Consider the following 17,629-nt stretch of genomic DNA (forward strand, 5'->3'; position numbering starts at 1 on the left):
CAAGGGAAGGCATGTTGATAGTTAATCAGTCACTCCCGCTTACCACGTCCGACTTATGATATTACTTCCTGTATGCCGTCTCTTCAGATGTGTCCTTATGCACGCGGGGTACATCGGTGACTGTATGCCCACCGGCAAAGTGCTCAGTGTTGGCCCTGTAAGCGCTAAGTGTTTAAAGCGAAATAAAAAAAATCCCTACAGGAAAGCGTCTATGCAGACGCCACCAACGTTACTTCTAGTAACGTTGGACGCCACAGCAGAAGCAAACGCTCCTTTCACGAACGCGACTGTCCGTTATTTACTTGCATCGGGGACCTTGTGCATTCATCTTCATTGTTGAGTATCATCGCTAGTTCCAAGTAAAGCTTTTCGAAGGCTTGGTTCAGTTGCTTCCACGGCCCGTTGGCACAACAGGAGAGAGCATGTGGCGCTCACTGGGTGATGTTATTTGAACCTTGAACCAATCCGGGATCTTCAATCTGGAAAAAAAGAGAAGTTAATTGTCTGGTGAAGTGTCGATGGTTTTGTTAGTCCGAGTATTTGTGCAATAAGACGGTTATACCCACCAGCTATCATCCCGATCTAACATATATTACCGATCTAACCTATAGTTTGTTTAGTGCTTTTATTGTTGATCAATGTTATCGTTAATAGCCTTGAACAGCGTGTCTAATAGGTCAATAGATACCTTGATTTTGATAATTTCCTGTTTGTACTCCGCTGCGCTTGTTTTAAACCATTAATTTTTTTTGCTTAATTGATGGCGTTTCTTTCTCGTAATTTTTCACGTTGTGAAGTAACTATTGAAGGTTTCCGCTGGTATTCCCCATCTGGTAACGTTATCACGAATCTTGAATTTTTTGAAATTAAATGGAAGCCTTTAGCGCAGACATTTCAAGAAGACTGTTCCACCTCTACGCATCGCCCCATGTCTCACAGAAGGGGTAAAATTATTCATGTTCTCGAACAAATCGCCACAAAGGTTCTATCGGCGAAGGAAGCTGACACACTATGACTTGTCCAAGCCTTCATCTCTTCTCTCGCATAAACTACACAATCCCTTCTGCGGTGCTCTCCGCAAGCGACGCAAACAAGCTCGCCACACTTATTCGGAAAGCACATAAACAAGCACATGGTCTCCCCATCAGCACGACTTCGGATAACAGTCATCAAACTCAGAGTACACAACGCAGAGATGGAGATCAAACATGTCCGCCTGGTAAGCCAGCACCATAGTCTAGCGGCCTCCAAAACAGGACGCCAACTGCTTGCTCACATAGGTATACAATACTCCAGGAGAACAGCCAAGACATACCCACAAGTGCTATTAAGCAAAGCATCCTTGTGGCTTCAATTCTACGCAACACGCATCCGCCGTTTTACCAGGGGAGACGTTCGTCACCAGCATAGGTACTAGCAGAATACTACCGTGTACCACCCCACTACCATGCACGCGAACTGTGCAGACTACGCTCGCATGAATGGGATGACGCTGGTCGCTACTCCACGTACCAAGCACACCGCTGGTACGTGGAGTATCAACACCTTACCAGTATCAATACCCTCCAAGTATAGAGGAAGCGGTGGTCGCTCTTGCAATCACCCGCGCCAGCTGATATCATCGCTGACTTTCAAGCAGCGTGTCGAAGAATCCTCAGTCGGGCGAATACCAGCACCGGCTATAAAAGCCTTTCTCCAGCGACCGCCCCGTTTGGCCCATTCGCTCTTCGCGGCAATGTCATGTATCACACAACAAAGCGTAGACTATAGACCAGGGGGCACTTCGGGACATCTGGCCGCAGGGCGCTCACCTCCTAGTTACCTATCGGGGCATTACGCAACACTACAATTTATGGAAGCAATACTATTTACCTGCCCACCTTTCACACAGCAAGGCTCAGAAGTGTAATCTGAGGTTCTTGCAAACAAGCACGTTATCCTTACCACCAGCCCCACCTGCTTAAACTGCGAAACTGTTCACCTCTAGCTGCGATACGCAACTGCGGCTTTCAATACCGCCAGACTGCGAAACTGTCCACCTCCAGCTGTGATACGCAACTGCGGCTGGTGGAACATACGGAGAAGACAGAAAGCTCCTATAGTATCCTGAAATGAGGGACCTAACAACGTACAGCTCTTTTTTTGTGGAGGAGGGGGGATAAAGTTACATCTCTCTGTTTAATCATCCTCTAGGTATACATTGGGTGACTGCAAGTTTAAGCACCCCCCCCCCCCCCCCCCCCCCCCCTGCCCCACTTTTCGTCCTTTAAAACACGTTACCTTGTTCCTCATGATGACATACCCAGCTTTCTCGCTCAAAATGCAAACCTCTCAGGAACCTAGGCAAACCACTTTAGGAAAGGGATGTTTGGCATAACGCTAGAAGTCATCGTGAAGATGAAAACGCTACAAGAACTTTCCAGGATTCTGAACAGTTTTTGTGTAATTCGCTGTCTAATCTTACACCCCATGCATTTCTATGGGATAGTTTACATGGCTCAGGAACCTAGTCGCGCAACGTGCGCGACTTGAAACTTTGCACAGAACAAGTATTCACATCAAATATGAGCTGTCCAAAAAAACATTTTATTTCGCTAAAAAAATTGCAGAGTAATCACTGTTGAAAGGACTGCCATGAGCGGGAAGGCTGCACATGGGAGCATTGTGATCTGAGCTTTTTTGTCCTCGTGCGCCCCGTTTCTCATGTTTTCGTTTCTGCACATAGACTGCTTTACATAATAAAGTTGCACGTCAGGCTCGGCCCATCCCAGAAGAGCATGACGAGAAGGGTTTCTCTTTACATGTCCCGTTATTCACGCTGTTTTTGCTATAAGAAGTTTGGATACAGAAACTGAGCTGGGCACAGTTTTGTTGTTGTTGTTGAACTAAAAAAAAAAGGCTACCAGAAGAAGCTAACACTGCGAAACAGACTGGAAAATTCGGTAGCGAGTGTTCTGGTTTCCTGAAACCAAGGAGACTGGGTATATACGCGGAAAAGTTAGAAAAAGTTCAGTATACGATCCTTAAAATGGCTTGATCAAAGTTATTTCAAACAAACGTGTCTTTCTTTGGATGTACGCCTCCTTGTCGGTTCGCCTTATATATTTCAACGACGGTAAGGCAAACACTTTGAGCCCCAAAACATCCTATTTTTCGTTTCGTTGAATGCTGAGCCGTTTTTTTCCCCACAAAGACTCCGACGTATGCGCATTACCAAACTTGTCTTCTTTGAACAAGTTCGCGTTCCGAAGTTTAAGTATGCCAAGAACAACCACCCAGGCTGTTAGCCTAAAACAACAACAACAACACGGCAATTCCTTCGAGTCGCTGAGCGCCAGCGAATGACACGGGCCGCTCCAAACAGCGCCAGTTCACAAGTTCGTTTGACCTTGGCGTCGCAATATGCAAACGACCCTGAGAACAGCGAGGGGGAGCAAAAACAAAGCCCGCAAGGAGGCACGTGGCCCCAACGAGGGTCTCGGAAGCGCGCGCGCGCCTGTTCGCGTCGTCAAACTTGCACCACTCGCGGCCGCCGCAGGCAGCTGCAAATTCTGTTCGGGCCCCGGGTGGCCCGCCGCAGCCCGGTCGGAGGAGAAGGAAGTCGCTCGGCGGCAGTGCTTTGCCGCGGCGCGCTGCAGCGCGCCGGAGATCGAAGGGTGGACCCCGACGCCCCTCCGCTTCGGCAACGCCGGGCTGTAGGCCTGCCGCAGCAGCGAGTTCGACGTGAAGGGGCGGCGCTCGGCGAGGGGTCCTCGTCCTCCTCCTCGTCACTTATTGATCAACGGCTCCGTTCCGTGTGTACATTCTCGGGCAGCGTGCCATATCTCGCGGCACCCTTGAAATAATCGAAGCATGGTAAAAGGAGAGACAGGGAAGGGGAGTGGGTCTCGGCCCGGGGCGCTGGCGTGCATGCGACGTCGGAAGGGGCGCGACGTCGGGCCCCGGAGAAGGAGAAGAATCCGGGTCATGGAGAATCTCGGTTAAAGGCCATCTCCATCTCGTCCCGTCCGACGCTCGCACGTCCGCCCGCCCGCGCCGGCCGCCCGGCGCACAGCTGAGCACGGAAGGGCACTAGCGCTGCTATCAGGCCACACGGGGATTCGTCATAGCCGCTGGGGACGCTGGCTCGCGATCTGTCCCTGCGCGCACGCCGGCTCGGCTGGCCCAAAGCGTGCAGCGGGAATGGACGCTACAGAGTGCGCCTTTCCCAGAGGTCCTGCACTACTGTGTACGCTTTTTCCAGGGTGGCTTCGAGGCAGAAATTTATTTCAAAACAAGATTCAGGGCTGATGAATGGTGGAACTCGCGGCATTTATAGAGCCTTGCCCGCAGCAAAACAACATATCAGCGGGGAATATGACGAAACCACGGGTGGGTGGTGCACACGTCGGCCGGAAACACCATTCAGTCTCCTTTGGGACAACTTTAGAGCAACGTCGTGTTGAGAAGCGGGAACAGCTAGCGCCCACATAAATACAGACTATGCGCTTTTCTGGATTTATTTTTCCGGCTTTTGCTAAAACATGTCCCTGTTGCCAAGTGTCATGGACGAAGGTAGTTACATCTTCTCAACGATTGGGGAAGATGAAGCACTGTTTACATAGGCACCCAGCTCAAGTCCTAGCTTCGGAACAGTGGTGGAGAGGTCAGCAGAGCGCGCCATGTAGTTCATTTTCAAGTTTTGAGTTACTTGAGCAGCATGACACTTTTTGTTTGGATTAACATGGGCGTAGATGTGAAGAAGGAAGTGGGATAGAATAATGCAGCGAAGCTGTGTGGCAATAGCGACAAGGTATACACTGATAATGTTGTAGGCTTCCAAGTGCCTGAGGGTGACTGAGCTGATTAAGCTGCAAATTGGATGGTGAAGCATTGTTATAAAGGGAGCCTGTAGAACTGTCCCGATTCAGAGGCTCATTGTTTATATAGCGTCTTAGCCGGAACTTACTGTCGTGTATTCAATCGATTGTTCAAGCTTACAGGCATATCGTAAGCTATAGACGTAAGAAACAGCGTTTCACGGGGCTGGAAAATTGGATCATGTCATTATTTATAGGTATATCGTGAAAGTTGCGACAGTATATATACGCTTAACAGGGCGTAACGGGCAAAATATGCTGCAACTACAAAGTTCGGTACGTGCTGTTGCGTGATAAGTAATCTGATTACATTTGACGCCCTACCGCATCATTTTTAGTTCGTAGGAGTAGGTTTTGCAGCAATGGCATTGAAAACAACAATCAGGAGTTTTCAAACTAATATCTCCACGGTGTACGCTGGGCATGTCAACTATGTGCCAAGACCGTGACCCCTATGAGCGTTTTTGGGGTTAATCAAGATATTTACACGTTGGAAACAATCCAAAGCACCAGCTCCGAGAACGAACCAATACCGAGTTCATGACGGTGTTCTAAAGTTGTTACGATAGGGGCAGTAGCTTTATTTCCATTAACGACAGCTCACAAGTTGCTTATACAGTCGCCACATTTTGAAACCGGTGGGCTTCAGACACGCGCACCACCACAAGGAAGCAGTTTGAAAGCGAAAAGCCACACAACCAAACCACCCGGCGGCATCCCTGCGTCTTCGCCGTGCGATGCAGGATTGTGCCGAGTGACGGCAGGAAGCGGCGCCGTGCCGCGGCGGGAGGCGGCAGGCGGCAGCGCGTCGCGGTCGCGCGCGTTGCCATACTGCGGCCATATATCTCATCTCGGGAATGAGTCGGCGCGGCCCATCCATCCTGCTCAGCGGCCGGCGTCCCGGGAGCCTCGGAGGCGGCTTCGCTCCCCGCTGAATTCCCCAAACCCTTTGGAGCGGCCATTCGTCTTCATTTTAATAAACTCGGCACGTCAGCTGGGATCCGCCGGCGTTCATTTAAAAAGTTAATTTCTGCGCATGCGCTTTATTTACTCGCAGTGCAGCCCCGTTCTGCGCGACAAAGCCGCTAGGAGGCGCGTCGCGTGCGCTGACGCCGAGTGTTTCGACGGTCGTTGCGTATGCGGGTGTGGTGCCGACCATCCGTTTCGTTTCTTCCGTGACTTGTCTCGCGATGCGTGTTGAGAGCGTTGTGAGAGGCGCGATTAAAGTTTTATGACGGGCCTGTCGTGGCAGAGCTCTTGTAGGGTGTCGTATTCGCCCGCTTGATGCCACGTGTCACATGCACGCGTCAAAGAGCGTCAAGTTGTGGCCGCGCGGGGCATGGGTTTCAAGCTGGGCTGTTTGTCAAGCTGTACGCAGAGAATGTGTACTTCTTCGCGAGATATATTGCGCCAACTAGGTGCCGTTTCGTCCTGCCCCAACTACTTGTCTTGCGTACAGAATCTTCGCAGGGGGCCTGCTTAGTGTACTACTCAATTGAGAATTTCATTATTTATTGAGCATATATTGCTGTAATATAAATTATCTCAGTCAAAAGGCGGAATAAATATGCGTTGCAATAGGACCCCGTTGAAGACGCATGCGTAAGCCCGAGAAGCGTACGTAAATTTGTCCTTGTGAGGCCGCGTGTTAAGCAGGCGGGTGTGAGGCTCGCGGAGGAGGATCAACGACAAGTGATGCCGTGGGCTCAGCACAAGTAAGAAACATATATTCCGGGAAGGACACACAAACACCCGAAGAAACAACACTAGGGATCTAACGGCAACAACAGAGAACACGCGGGCGACGCGGCGGAATGGCTAACACCAGTCCAAACCAAAGTTCGTGCGAAACGGAAAACGAGGGGACACGCTCACGTTCCCGTCTGCTCGACGCTGGGCGGGATTATGTCGATGGCATGTGTGGAACGTCGGGGGACCGTCGCCTGTTGAATCGCAGTGGTCGTCGGTCGGAACGCCGATGCTTGCGCTCGTGCCTGGCCTCTCTAGGCCTCGCCCCGAACCTCGGCCCGGATCACGCTTCGGGACCTCGCCAGCGGGAACAGGCAGCTCTCGTCGCGGCAGAGTAGTCCCGGAACAGCTCCCGAGACGGTTCTCCGAGCCCGGTGCACGAACGCTCCTGGCCTGCCTCGAACCGCCTCCCGAGAAGTACTGGCGCTGTCTCGTCCCTGGTTACCGCCGGCACACTCCCCTCTCGTGCTCTTCCCTCCGCGTGGACCCGCTAGTCGTCGTCTTCTTTTCGACGGCCCCCGTCGTTTCCTGGCGCACTCTCGTGGCCCGGGGATGGCAATCATCACACTCACCCCCCTTCCCGAGAGGTTTGTTTAGGAGAACAAAACTCGGCACAGAATGTCACAGAATGTCACTCGGCACAGAAAGTCTGAAACAGTCGCTAACACCAGAAAATGGAATCCAACGCGAGAAAGGAAAAAAAAAAAAACTCACTCCGCTCAGATACGGCTCAAGTAGTCTGCACCTACATTTTCACTGCCTTTCACGTACTCTACTATAAAGTCGTACTCCATCATTGTGAGGCTCCAGCGAAGTACGCGGCTGTTAATGTGCCTGGCGGAGTGTATGTAAGCTAAAGGCTGGTGGTCACTCTGTAGGATGAACTGCTTCCCATATAGGTATATGTGGAACTTCTTAATCGCCCAGACTAACGCCAATGCCTCTCTCTCCACAGTGGAGTAGGATGCTTCTCGAGGTAAGAGACGACGGCTCGCGTAGGCCACTGGATGAAGAACCTCTGCATGCTGTTGCATGAGGACTGCGCCAATGCTTGTGGACGACGCATCCGTGCGGAGTACGAAAAGCTTGGAGAAGTCCGGCGCTTTCAGAATAGGTTCGGTTGACAACAGTTCCTTAAGAGTTTCAAACGCTGTTTGTTCCTTGTCACCCCAAATGAGCCTGTTGGGTGCCCGCTTGCGAGTCAGCTCCGTCAAGGGGTGACATACTTGAGCGTAGTTTGGCACGAACTGCCGGTAATAGCCCGTGAGGCCGAGGAAAGACCGCACCTGTCGCTTTGTCGTCGGTCGTGTGGCGTCGTGAACCTTTTGGAGCGTTTCTGCTTGCGGCCGTAGGAGGCCATGGCCAACGATGTGTCCCAGGAATTTTACTGAGGAGAAGCCGACTTCGCTTTTCTTAGGTCGAATCGTAAGTCCCGCCTTCTGCACCATCCTGAGGAATGTCTCGAGCGCTTCTAGGTGTTCCTCCCAAGTCTCGGTAGCGATGAGAACGTCATCGAAGTAATGGTAGATATGTGGAAGACCACCAACCACCTTACGCATAAGGCGTGTAAAAACCGCTGGGGCGGTCTTGATGCCGAATGGCATAAACCGAAACTGGTATAGCCCCGATGCAGAGGCGAAGGCAGTGAATGGCTTCGATTCCTCATCCATAGGCACTTGCCAATAGCCCTTAGTCAAGTCAAATTTTGAAAAGAACCGACTCTTTCCCAACTTTGCAAACATCACGTCAACCCTAGGTATGGGCTCATTGTCGGCGACAAGGACAAGGTTGAGTTGTCTGAAGTCAATGCAGAGCCTTATCGTTCCATCTTTTTTGTCTACTGGCAAGATGGGAAACTGGTACGGCGACTCTGAAGGCTCGATAATACCCATTCGCAGCATTTCCTGCACCTCCTTTTCCACGGGCTCTTGCATGGCAAATGGAATCGGGTACTGCCGCACTTGAACAGGTTGGTCTGTTGTAAGGCGCAGCTTGCAGTGAACCAGGTCTGTCTTCCCAGGGAGGTCTGAGAAGATCTTCTGGTAAGATGACAGAAGCGTACATGCCTGCGCGTGTTGTTCAGGAGTCATAGCCGCCGAAACGTCCACATCTTTGTAGGTCTCTTTTTGTCTTAGAGGGACACACGGTACGTCACCTCCTTCATTTTCGTCGGATCTAAGGGCGACGGAGACATGTTGTGGATCTGGCTTAGACGGTTTTCGCTCTTCGTATCTCTTCAACATGTTGATGTGGAAAAGGCTCGTCCGGGTTCCAAGATCAATCACATAATCGACTTCGTTGCGCCTTTCCAAAACATTGAATGGACCTTTCCATGTGAGGATTAACTTATTATTGTCGGACGGGAGCAGAAGCAAAACTTTGTCACCAACGGCGAGGTAACGTGTCTTCGCTTTCCGGTTGTAATACTTTTTCTGCGCCAACTTGGCCTTCCGGAGCTCTTCGTGTGCCAGTCGGCAAGTGTCTTCCAGGCGCTGGCGAAGCTCGACGACGTATGCATACGACGTTTTGACCTCAGGATTTACATTCTCTCCTGTCCAAAGTTCCTTCAGTATAGCCATCGGTCCTCGGACATGTCTGCCGTACAGGAGATCGAACGGTGCAAAACCCAAGCTAGATTGGGGCACCTCGCGGTATGCAAACAGCAGTGGTGCCAAGTAGCGGTCCCAGTTTTTAGGAGTTTCTTGGCACATCCGCCTTATCATTTGCTTTAGCGTGCCGTTAAATCGTTCAACCAGCCCGTTAGCCATTGGGTGGTACGGTGTCGTGGGCAGCTGTGCAACTGAAAGCAGACGGCTGAGCTCCTTCATAAGTCCCGATGTGAAGGACTTGCCCCGATCGCTGACGATCTCTCGAGGAAATCCCACTCGAGCAAACATTTCTAGGAGAGCTTCAGCGATCCTCTCGGTATCAATGCTTGGTAACGCCACGGCATCGGGGTAGCGGGTCGCAAAGTCCACCATCGTTAGCACATACCGGTTGCCGTTCTCTGTGGTGGGGGAGAGCGGCCCCACTATGTCGATGGCAACCCGCTGGAACGGTGTCTCGATCACAGGCATGTTTCCTAGTGGCACGCGGCCTACTAGATGTTTAGGTACAGTCCGCTGACAAATGTCGCAGGATTTCACAAATCTTGTTATGTCACCCTGCATGCCAGGCCAGTAGAATTCCTCACGCACGCGGTCCAGAGTTCGTTTAACTCCCTGGTGTCCAGCCAGGATTCCCTCGTGAGCCATTGTCAAAACAATGTCTCGAAGCTCGATTGGGACAACGAGCTGCTCTATTTCCTGTCTCGAGGGTAAACGGTACCGCCGGTATAGAACGCCATTTACCATTTCAAACTGGATAGCAGCCGAGTTCACCATTATCTTTTTCCCGACCTCACCGAAAAACTTTTGCAGCGTAGGATCATGTTGTTGCATTTGTCTTAATTCAGCAACGCTGATCGTAGAAGGGCTAACAGTAACCGCCGGTAGCCGCGGCGTTTTTCTCAACGCCTCGCGTCTTGCTGCACCCACGCGTGTTTCGGGCTTTGACTCCGCGTTCGTTGGTGGGCACGGCGGTTCGTTCCGGCTACACTGGACTTCTGGAACGACTGTTGGAACGCTTCCTGTTCCGTTCGCTGGGCCAATACTCGTCGGAAGAGATTCCGACTCCTGGGACTCCACCCTTCTGTTTTCCGAGTAGCGGGTCGGCATGGATGCATCACGAGCGCCCTCGATGTTCCCTATGATAACGTCATAGAGAGGGTCCTCCATACAGGTGGCTAGTACTCGACCAGAGAAAAATGGAGACACGATCTCCACTTCCGCTTCCGGTAAAACGAGGCGGGTTCGGTCCAACAGATAGACAGTGCTGGTATTCCCCGTGAGCTTGGTATCGCGAACCAAGGACCGCTTCACGATTACGGAATTACAGCCCGTGTCGCGTAACAGTGTCACAGGTTGCCCTTCAAGTAATCCTTCGGCGGTCGGCATTTGCTCCCGGTTAACTCTCGGTTTCCTGTGTTTTGGATTCTGTTTCCCCTGCCTTGACAGTTCCGGCCAGGATGCGTGTCCAGTCAAGGAACAGGAAACTTGGCCCGTGTTCCCTGGTTGGTTGGGGCAAAGGTCAGATCGGTGTCCGTGTTTTCGGCACCGTCCGCAAAAGAGCGCCTTCTGGCTGGGCTGACTGGAACCCCGCGATTTACTCCAGCAGTCTGATGGCCGGTGCCCTAACTTATTGCATAAAAAGCAATGTGGCTTGGACGTCTTGTGATCCTGATGATCAGGAGCGCGAGGGAGTCCAGGGGGCTTGCTGCCCTCTTTCGTTTCCTCTCGGCCTTTACCCAAGTTGATTAAGCCCTGGGCTTCGAGGTATTGGTCAGCTGCTTCGACGAGCTGATCTAGGTTTTTGTAACCCCTCTCTTTGAGAAAAATGGCCAGCTTATTGTGGCACCTGTCGAGAAATTGCTCGGCCACCATTTTATCTCGGAGCGCGGCGTACGTCTGCTCCGTTTTGGCCAGCTCCTGCCAATTGTCAAAGTAGCCGCGTAGGCGGCCCACAAATTGACGGCCTGTCTCCGAGTTCTGCGGCTTGGACTCCCTAAATTTGCTCCTGTAGCCCTCCTCGGTGTACCTGAACCTCTGGAGCAGGGTCTTCTTTAATTTAGGGTAATCCATGGCATCGTCGGAAGACATGCGACCAACAGCACTGAGAGCTTCGCCAGTCAAGCACAAGTGTAGGGATAGCGCCAACTTGTCTGAGGGCCACCCTTGACTGGTTGCCACCCTCTCGAAACGTTGGATGTAGGCGTCAAGCTCATCCCGGTCCTCGTTGAAGGCAGGAATGAACTTGTGCGGGCTGTGGACGCCTTGTGCTGCATTAGGCGCGGGGTCACCTCCTACCTCGTTAGAACTCTGCGACCCTTCCTGAAGCCGCAGCTTAAGTTCTACCAGGGCGCGTTCCGCCTCAATGCGAGCTCTGGTCTCGGACTCTCTGTTCTGGGCTAGTATTGCCGCTTCTTTAGCCGCCTCGCGTTCAGTTGCGCGCCGGTCCCTTTCTTTTGTGCGTTCCTCGTCAATAAACTCTTTTAGAGCTGGTCCGGACAGTCCTAGCTCCTTCCCAATGGACATCAGCTTTTCGAGTTCCATTCTCGCTTGCCGCACCCGCTTGCCTGCTTAGTCTCAAGATGGAATTAGAGCACGCGGTCCTGTCGCGGACGCCAGATATTGTGAGGCCGCGTGTTAAGCAGGCGGGTGTGAGGCTCGCGGAGGAGGATCAACGACAAGTGATGCCGTGGGCTCAGCACAAGTAAGAAACATATATTCCGGGAAGGACACACAAACACCCGAAGAAACAACACTAGGGATCTAACGGCAACAACAGAGAACAACACGCGGGCGACGCGGCGGAATGGCTAACACCAGTCCAAACCAAAGTTCGTGCGAAACGGAAAACGAGGGGACACGCTCACGTTCCCGTCTGCTCGACGCTGGGCGGGATTATGTCGATGGCATGTGTGGAACGTCGGGGGACCGTCGCCTGTTGAATCGCAGTGGTCGTCGGTCGGAACGCCGATGCTTGCGCTCGTGCCTGGCCTCTCTAGGCCTCGCCCCGAACCTCGGCCCGGATCACGCTTCGGGACCTCGCCAGCGGGAACAGGCAGCTCTCGTCGCGGCAGAGTAGTCCCGGAACAGCTCCCGAGACGGTTCTCCGAGCCCGGTGCACGAACGCTCCTGGCCTGCCTCGAACCGCCTCCCGAGAAGTACTGGCGCTGTCTCGTCCCTGGTTACCGCCGGCACACTCCCCTCTCGTGCTCTTCCCTCCGCGTGGACCCGCTAGTCGTCGTCTTCTTTTCGACGGCCCCCGTCGTTTCCTGGCGCACTCTCGTGGCCCGGGGATGGCAATCATCACAGTCCTTAACACCGATGAAAAGACATCGTAATGACGTGTATTTCAGCCATATTCACACTCGTTTTCGCGTGTGCATGCAGATGGCCTCGGGATCGGTTTTCCGTACACTACCGTTACACGGGGCGAGCTCATACCGAAAGGTTTTGAGACCCTTAGAAAGTGCATCAGATGTGGCAAAACACCACACACATTCCTTGTTATTGTGCACGTTCTTGCATGAACGCGGATATTGCGTGCCATGTGTCCTTTTTTGTAACTTGTTCGCACCCGTGTGTATTCTATGCATAGACTTGCGGCTTCTGTACGCCAAATCTGAGTTGCTCTTTCAAAGCACGCATAAATTTTTGGAGTAACGAGAACTTCTTTGAACAGCGCATTGCCTTTTCGTCGTCACTACACTAAACCTTTGTTGACGGTCCACTGAAGTTAAAAAAACCACTTACCATGCCTCGATTGATTGATTGATTGATTGTAAGGTTTAACGCGCCGACCCAACGAAGACGATGATGCGCACCGTAGTGGAGGGCTCCGGATTAATTTTGACCTCCTGGGGATCTTTAACGTGCGCCGAAATCTCGAACACACGGGCGTTTTTGCTTTTCGCCTCCATCAGAAGAGCGGCCGCCGCGGCCGGGAATCGATCCCGCGACCTCGTGCTCAGCAGCACAGCGCCTTAGCCACTGAGCCACCGCGGCGGGTTTACCATGCCTCGAGTAGACTTCCTTTGAATACAGTTTTTGTTAGAACAGATAAGCCGAACATAACCGGTAAGCAAGCGATGGAGGGACTGGACTTAAAATAAACTATTTCTATGCTGTTACTCCTGTTTATTTCTGCCGAAGCCTTTACTGAACGTTTAGCCCGCTCACGGAAAATGCAATGTTGTGTAAACGCAGCAGTGAAGCCATCGTCACCAGCGTTGTCCTGAGGAACTCGTGTATAGTGACGTAGTGTGGTCATGGCCTAAACGGCCATGTAACATTCTTGGCAAAATGTTATGTGCACACAAAAACAGCAACAAATTGATACGGAAAGTTGCGGATCGCCGACGTTCAATATTTGTGAGGTTCGGGTATGTTTAAAAGCTCTGTTACCAACCGTCACTATAACAAAACTTATCCATTCGATAATTCGACTTGCACGAATAGAAATCGCGTAACTTGTGCGTGCTGGTTCATATTTTGGTATCCATGCTTCATTTGCACATGATTGCACAATTGCTCTTCGCGGAAACCTATATGCCAGCCACGCATAGTCTACCAGAAATGATACGCAGCAAAAATAACGTTGCTAAGAGCTAAGCTAAAAACAAAACCTGGAGGAAAAAGAATAGTTAAAATATAATCTGACCCTCCGTTTCTGCTTTTCTTCCACTGTAGTTGCGATCGAACCAAGGGCCTTACAAGCCTTGAGTTCGATCGGGGAAGACCTGCTAAGTTTCAGATGGCGCGAATTTTTTTCGCGAGAACCACGTTCCCTGTACTGGAAAACTTGTTAAAATAAAGAAAAATATAGGGAGAAGTGTTACGGATGGAAAAACTGGGAAAGTTTCGTGATTAACGAGCAAGGCAAGTTTCTTGCTTTCTTTCCATAAATCTGGCTTGTTTCGAAGCACGCTCCGAGCGGCTAGTTATAGCGACAGTACTCACTACACTGAGCTTACCCCGAAACAGAGAAGCAAAAGTAAGAAACGAGAGAAAGATAAATACGAAAGAAGCCAGCGCGAAAGATTCGGAAGTAAGGCAGGCCCTTGCGGGCGGACATGCCGCGTGGCTTGGGCTCGGCTTCTGCCGTTTTTGCATAACGCCGCGTGTTAACTCGATTATGAAGTTGCGGAGTTCAACTTTTTTTCCGCCCGCTCAGATCTTGCCGCAGGTGGCAACAGCGCAAAAGCGCAAGCCTGGCGAGCGGCTCGCCACGAAAACACCTGCTAATGAAGTGCTCGCCGGTAATGGGGCGAAAAATTAATATGGATGGTGGAGGGACCACGGACGTTGCACCAAGCTGTCGCTGCAGCGCGGTTTGCACTGCTCGCGCTCTCGGTGTGCTGTCAGCAGCAGTAAGCGACTTGGTGCGCGCAGCAAGGACTGCGGGCAAAAGCAAAGTTATGCTGGCGCGTGTGCACACGGAGGTGGGCGGGGGTAATCGGGCCTGCACGACAGACTTAAAGAGCAAGCGGGGCCTTCCTCGAGGGAATTAAGTCATCCCGATACGATGTTCCTGCGGTTAACCTCTAGCACCCGCCGTCGCGGTATGAACAAAATACGCGCGATCGACGACGGCTCTTGGATAAGGCGAAAGCAGAAATGCCAACAGGGCAAAGGGCATACAGTTTTCTCGCATCTGGAGGTTGAAACAGCGACAAAGCGGGAGGTTTCTGAAGCAGCGATTACGTCACCGGAGGGAAAATTGCCAAAATAAGAGTAGAGAGGAGGAGAGAGAGAGAGAGAGAGAGAGAGAGAGAGAAGAAAAGCGAACGGGAAGGCCGAGAGGTTATTTAGGCTTAGAGACAGGATTTCTGCTCGGCACTGGGGGAGGGGTGTTCAGTGGATGAAAGAGAGGGCAGGCGAAAAGGATATAGGAGCGGGGACGCGCACACACTTTAGTCCCTTTTTGGGCACTATAGTCTTTCATCTATAGGCCTGCGTCCTTCATAAAACGCAGAAGGCCTTTGTTGCCTTCTGCGAAGTCGATAGGGGTCGATGTCATAGAATAGTCTCTACAATTGGCGCATCCAGAAGGGGGTCCGGATGTCCGCACACCTCCCTTAATTTTTGAGTTTATACCCCCAAGATGACTCTTCAGGTCATAGAAAAAGTCTAGTCGAAGTTTTATATTTCTTTTATTTTGGTTTTCCAGAATTTCGCTGTATAAAAGGGCTACTATCCTCATCCTTCTCCACCTCCTCCTCATCATCTTCTTCATCACCATCCTTAATCCTTATCATCAATGATAGAATCTGACCCCCCCTCAGAAAAAAATACGCCCCTGGCCTCTTCTGTGAACGCTTGATTGTCCAATCGGCTGAGCTCTGTGGCCAACAACGTCTTTCCGATGAATACTGGGGGCAACGACAAAGCCAGTGTTCGATTGTCTCGTCAACCTCTCAGGCGTCGCAGTGGGCGCTACTGGTCATCCCGATGAGGAAGGAGTAGGCTTTCGCGAAGGCCACTCCCAACCACAGTCTACAAAGTAAAGTAGATTGTGATCGAGACAGTCCACACGGAAGTCGGTGCTGGAGTATGGTCCTCCCGGTGTATTCCATTGACTAATGGAGGTCCTGCGCGCGAACTGACCAAGCACCCTAGCGGCATCAGTCCATGAAAGCGGAAGCAAGACGGTGCTTTCACTGTCATGGGCTGTCCGGGCAGCATGCATCAGCCTAAACATTGCCGGTAATTACCGCACCTGCCGAGCTCGAGGACGTTACAGAATCATCTGTGTATATATGCTTCACGGTCACGGTGTTGTTCCTGCAGTCACTGCATGGAAAACAGTCTGAGAGCCGGGGGTGCATTCTTAGCCAAAAAGGACTAACGGGGCATCGGCGTTAGTCCTTTTCGGGACTAAATGCGTTGCCACTAGAATTAGTCCTTTTTGGGACTAACGGCAAGGGTACCAACTGCTAGTCCCTCTACACTTAGTCCCTTGATGGTTCAACTGTTGGTCCGCCATAAAGACTAACTGTTGGTCCCTTGCAGATCAACTGTTAGTCACCCCTGTTAGTCCACTGGATACCAACCGTTGGTCCTCTGAGTATCAATTGTTAATCTTTCCCATTACTCCCCCTAGACCAATTGATGCTTTCAAGACTAAATGTTCATCCCTGCAAATGCTCCCCTCTGGATTAACCGTGCATACTAAAAGACGATGTGCTGGCTCGTGGAAATACTCCATGAGTGACTGTCGTTCCATTAGACCGACAATTCAGAAGACAGGAGTAAACACAAGAGACCAGAAGCAGTATTTCTTGGCCACTTGTTCACGACAAAGTACTCACGACAAAGAAAATGTCACTTTCAAGCTTTTTATAGCAACACTGTGTAAGCAACATACACAACTAAAGTAAACCGTACTCTACTCTTGATGCTGGAGTCTCTATTTCGAAGGCTTGTACGGCACACCTTGTTGAGGCGATGCGCCCAGTATTGGGCTATTCCGGGTATACATGGCTGCTGTCCTTGGCGCAAGCGTGCTCCACTTGTCTTGAGGTACTTGTCCGTTGAGAGGAGGCAGCCATCCTCCGTGACGCTGTCGGCAATGGGCGTATGTCGTCACGCTCCTGCAGGAAATAAATAGGGCAACAAAACAAGTGTTATTCGTGGTAGGACGCAAAATTGAGAAAAACGGAGTTTCCAGCAGCCCTAACAAGCATCCGTAAAAAATACCTCAAAAAGCAAAAAGAAGCAAAATCAACGCTTTATGTAGTGCAGCCAAATGTGGCCTGTGAAGTGCACTGAATATAAGACTGCGGATTAATGAAGACCATGGCCACGGTAGTTAACAAGCGAAACTCAGACATTGTTGTTTTTCCGACTCCAGCAGAAAAGACGCCACTCAAACCAGCAATAGAACCTGGGGACTCATGCTCCCTCACTCAACCCATTGAACCACGGTGTAAGGGCAACAGAAAATTGAAAGATTGCTCATTTCTCGCATGCAGGTTCGCTATCATTCTCAGAGGCTTACGTAGCACGAAACAAGGGCCTCTTCCCTTTCTTTCATAAAACATGTAGGGAAAGAGACGCTTCCTGTCAGCACCAGCTCTAAATGAAAATGGTTTCACTGCAATGAAAAATAAAAAGAAAACAAGAAGAAATATTTAATTATTGGACGAAAACCTGCTTTTCTGCGCTGATGGTGCGGGTTTGTATCAAACAAGGTCGTTATTGATTTCTGGCTGTGATGTCGGTGTCGAAGAATGCGTTTTTACTTCAAAAATGTATTAAGAGGCAAATTTTCTCAATGTTTAACAAATTGAACAATGTTTAACAAATAGCCTCGGGCGAAACAAACAAAACGGCGTCCTCTCAGCTTTCTACATGGAGAGTGGCTATGGCTGCACGTTTTTATTTCCTCTTTGCGGACAGTTCACAGTGAGTTCGTAC

At 51.0% G+C, this 17,629-nt stretch overlaps 1 long non-coding RNA gene across 1 annotated transcript in view; it reads right to left on the reverse strand.

The window, feature by feature from the left end:
• Nucleotides 1-311: 311 nt before the first annotated feature.
• The window catches only part of LOC144178901 (uncharacterized), a 315,222-nt gene continuing 297,904 nt past the window's right edge, over nt 312-17,629 (reverse strand). The window contains exon 4 of the long non-coding RNA XR_013324093.1: nt 312-479. This is a non-coding gene — a long non-coding RNA (uncharacterized LOC144178901). The remainder of the gene's footprint in view (nt 480-17,629) is intronic.

Source organism: Haemaphysalis longicornis, unplaced genomic scaffold, assembly GCF_048455015.1.
Source record: "Haemaphysalis longicornis isolate Haplotype H1 unplaced genomic scaffold, Haemaphysalis longicornis Haplotype H1 scaffold_4, whole genome shotgun sequence".
Lineage (NCBI taxonomy): Eukaryota > Metazoa > Arthropoda > Arachnida > Ixodida > Ixodidae > Haemaphysalis > Haemaphysalis longicornis.